At 39.7% G+C, this 4,615-nt stretch overlaps 1 long non-coding RNA gene across 2 annotated transcripts; it reads left to right on the forward strand.

Moving 5' to 3' along the window:
• The first annotated feature begins 993 nt into the window (after positions 1-993).
• On the forward strand, positions 994-3,462 carry LOC141982075 (uncharacterized). Of its 2 annotated transcripts, none has more exons than XR_012637944.1 (3): positions 994-1,216; positions 2,352-2,476; positions 3,356-3,462. It is a non-coding gene; the product is annotated as an uncharacterized LOC141982075 (long non-coding RNA). The 2 variants fall into 2 exon arrangements; XR_012637945.1 differs by having other exon boundaries at positions 1,020-1,043.
• The last annotated feature ends 1,153 nt before the right edge of the window (positions 3,463-4,615 follow it).

Raw genomic sequence — 4,615 nt, forward strand, 5'->3', positions numbered from 1 at the left:
ATTCCAAAAACCGCTGCGGGCCTCATCTGGAACAAACCAAACCAAATCCTGTCATAATCTTATAGACCAGGAGCAAGTTGGCAGCCTAAGTTCACTCACCTTTTTGCCCCAAAGTTGATTAATTTCTGCAAGTCTCATACCAAGTACTGACGAATGACAAAAAAGGCTATTCCTACGGGTATCACACCAGTTTTGCCAGGGCACCTTCATCTTTGTTGCCATAGCTGATAGATCAAAGATATCATTATCATCTGCATTGTAGAGTCTCATTATCAGAGTTCAGTATTGCTGACCCCAAGCACTCAAAAATCATGAGTCGGCCTGCCCCAAAATCATGAAATTGGCTAAAAATAATGAGATTTGTGTTAGATAGGTACATAGATAGATAGATAGATAGATTAGATAGATAAAAAATGGATTCTTTTTATTTGCCTTCTGGTTTCTGAGTCATATTTTCAAGCTTTTCTTCACAACCATGAAGGCTAGAAGCTTACTTTTTAAAAGATTTTCTTACAATCCCATGTTTCCAGGAGCTGGGGCTTGAAATAAATCACCACATACCATGAGACTCATGACAAAGTCATGAGAGTTGACTATACTGAAAGTTGTATTGGAAGGTATGTGACGATGTAGAGAATGATTGCCTCTGTCTTGCATGTCAGATTTATAATTTCCGTATGAAATGATGAGCCTGTTTTCTGTAACTTTCCTTCTAAAATGTTACTTTATAAGGGAGCTAAAAGCCATTGAAATATTAATGGAAAATTCCTTCCAGCAAGAAAGCAAAGTGTTGTCCTGTTTTCAAAGGGACTCTGTAAAAGTGTCACCATGGACTTCCACATTTCCTGCCTCTCAATGGCTCATGTATGAAATTTGCTCCATTTGCAAGTAAAAGAGAATATTTTTTTCATATTTTTTCTTTTGAAAACCACTTATTTTTATTTTCTCTGTTTCATCAGGAATAAAAATATGACTGGTTAAATGACAAGCTTCTGGGAATACAAACAAGCATTTGAGGAGAGTGTAACGGAGGAGAGAAATTGGTGAGCAATCGGAATTTTGTTAACAGTTCTGCTGATGAGCCAGAATGGAATCCAGCTCACTCTTCCAAACTCCACATGCTCAACCTCAGGGGGAAACAGGAAGAGGGACTGACAGGTGTCCGCATACCAGCTCTGTGTATGGGAGACGGGTGCAGACGTGTTCTGGAACAGTGGTAAGGAGTAGCTGGGAAGAACTATCGTGACAAGGCCTGATTGGCAGGTACAAAGTGGTTCAGAGTGTCTTTTGATCAGCCCCCAAATTAGGGTCCTATTCGACAAGGTGTTGAGCCCCTTCAACTCCCATTAAAGTGAACAGAAGTTGAAGGTGTTCTGCACTTCAAAGGATCAGCCCCCCCGCCCCCCCGAATAATTTGCAGACATGAAGGAAAACAAATCAAGCTGATGTTCCGGGGCATTCATCAAGGAAAAGGATCAGGCCCTTGTAGTGAGGCCTGGGGGGCATTTTCCATGAGGAAATTAATTGGTGAAATCTGGCACATTCCAAAACAAACAAACTGCACAAAAGAAAACTGTTCACAAGTATCTTTAAGGCAGATTCTCTTCCTTCTTCTCGTCCTGCCTTGAAAACTCTCACCCCACCAAAATTCCACATCATTTATCACCTTCCCAAAAGTCCACCTTCCCCTCCTCACAAAAACTTCAGTCTTTCATTCCCCTTTCCCCAAATCCCACCACTACACCTTTCAGATCTCAAACATCACTCGCTTTCTCTCTTCCCCAACTGTCTCTCCTCTCAAATATTCCTGGAAGGTCAGGGTACCTTTTTGTTGACTCTTTCATATATATTTGCAAATAAAGCAACAAGCATTTTTTTAAATATATATACATATATATATATACACATATATATATAAAAATGTATTGCTAACAGTATACATAATTCCCAGATAGCTGTGAATTGCCATGGAGAGAATATTGCAGGTTTAATGGCACAGCTTCCGAACTCTTCATTTACCATCAATGAAGCTGAAAAAGTTTCCTTGATAAAACTCCTAAATGGATCCCTCACAAAACTTCCCATTTAAAAACAGCAACATTTTCGGCTTCAGCTCTGCTTAGGAAGTCTGTCTACACAAATATTAAAAATCATGCCTTTCTCACAAGGGCCCATGCGATCTGCTGCAATATTATGACATGAGATCAGTGAGCTCCTTTTTTGAGTCTGATTTCTTCCTTTTTTTTCTTGTTGACATTTCCGTCATCTGCAGGCTAATTATTTTGGAGCGGGTTGGTCATTTGGGAGGCTGGGACTACAAATATGTCTGAAATTAAATCCTGTGTTCCTAGGCCGACATGTCTAACTTCAGTAACCATTCAAGCCAAGAATCTAGGGAAGAAACAGCTGAGGGCTCTGAGATGGGATTTTCATCCAGTTTTGCCCAAGTGAGACTGAGTCTGGACCGTGTGTAAGAGTGAGTATAAAGTTATTTGTACGACAGGATGTAATGTTAGCATGGGACTGATTATGCTAATATTATGCCAGTGCAAACTAGATGTCTTAGAAGTCTGAGCATGTTCAGACTGAGATGGGGCTTCTGTCATTAATAAACGTGCTGTGCCTTCTCTCCTGACAAACCTGCCTCCTCCTGAGTGCTTATTAAATCCTCTTGATTTGCAAGGAACCATCACAGAAACACAGAGGCTGAAGAGACATTTTTAAAGTGCAGGTTGAGAAATTTCTGTGTGGCAGTCCCAGCAGTATCTTAAGTCTATAAAGCTTTTACGTGGAGCGGAAGGAAGTTAAAGAGGATTTGGTACAGATGATAGATCAGTTTTAACACCAGAAAAAAATATTACTTACTCAGGAGAGACATTTGGGGTTTATGTGTAACCAAGGCCAATAGGAACCAATTTATGTCTATCTGAGTTAAAACTCAAAAGCTAATTTGGGGTACAACTCCTTAAAAAAATAATAGGCAGATAGATGGAATAGGAAATCACTGTATCAAGTGCAAAGTGCAAAGCACTGTACGAAGCTGGTTTAATTTAACATGAGCCATTGGCACTAGTGGAGCCAGTGAACCTAGTGCAGTTTTGATCTTTAAGGGCTAGAGTCAAAGCCCATTGAAATCAGCTGGGCTATTTCCATTGACTTCAGTGAGTGTTGAATCAGGCCCTAAGTGACCCAATACCAAATGAGCATCTATTTCATGTGGCACTGTTTCTGAAAGAGAAAATTAGAAATTGGCGAGACTGATGGCCACCTGTGACTTCTATGACTGAGACTATTAAATTGTGCAAATAGACACACTTTTAAGTTACCTGACCCCATCTCCATTTTTCTCTTGCAGCTTGTCCTCTCTTGTACCTGCCCCTGTTTTACTCATGAGTACAACACCTAGCAAAACGGGACCCTGATCCCCAATGGGGGGGCCTGTAGGTGCTACTGCAAAGAAGAAGAAGAGGAAATGAAAGAAAACAAAATAGTTTCTGACAGGCAGCATTTCCTGTGCAATAAATGTGCTTGAGAAGGTGAGCCAAGAAATTGCTCGGCATTTGGCCAGATGTGCCATTTATGATGCACAGTTGAAGCCAAGAGCATTCGTGTTCTGGTTGATCACCAGGGCCATGATGCAGATCTCTTGGTAGGTACAGTGATTGAAAAGGAAACTGCTTCCAATTGGAAAATACAAGTAAACATTAATGGCAAGCGAAATCGTGTCCTTTCAACTCAAAACTTGAATCCAATCTGTTTAAAGGAAAATACATAATACTGTAGCTAAGGCCACTTAACAGTAATCTAAACCAAAGCTTGTTTCATATTCAGCATATGTAATATCAGTAAATAGTAAGGGACACAACCTTTTCTTTAAAACAATAGTATCACTAGGGAACTTTCCAAATATTAAAGGCAGATGTGCCACCTGTGGTTGAACTGAAATCCTGCCTAGCCATGAAGTTTGTTAAAAAGTGCTTTGATGTAAATGCCCATAGTAGCATACATATATAAAATAACTGGTACAGAGAGTTATATTTCACTATAAAGGCATCTACTCATATTATTTTATGGAAAACATAAGTACAACATTGCACAAGTATATCTGGGCAAACTACATTGTGCTAATCGTTTTCACAGGGAAGAAACGAAGCACCTGCAGCATCTCATATTGTATGTCAGAATTAACTCTAATTAACAAATTAATATTTGTGGTAATGCCCACATCAATCAGGTTGTCAAAGCTTTTTATTGCCTTTTCAGGGATATTTCTAACTTGAGACCTCTGTTATCTCAAGGAGAAACAGAATCCTTGATTCATAATATTGTCATTCTCTGCCTCAACTACTGCTCTTTTCTTGTCTTTGACCTTCCCACTAACTCTTTATATCATTTTCAGCTGCTTCAGAATCCCACAGCAGGGCTACTCATTAGAGGTGTCAAGATTACATTATACCTCCTCTGAGAGACTTCCACCGGTTTCCAAATGATCTTTAAAATCTTTAAGGTGTTTCACCTACAAGGTTCCTCTTAGTTAGGCGACTCCAGTATCTTCGTATACCCTACATCAAGCTCCATACATCTTTGTCTCATTCAGAGAACATACTAGTCTGAT

Source organism: Natator depressus, chromosome 1, assembly GCF_965152275.1.
Source record: "Natator depressus isolate rNatDep1 chromosome 1, rNatDep2.hap1, whole genome shotgun sequence".
NCBI lineage: Eukaryota > Metazoa > Chordata > Testudines > Cheloniidae > Natator > Natator depressus.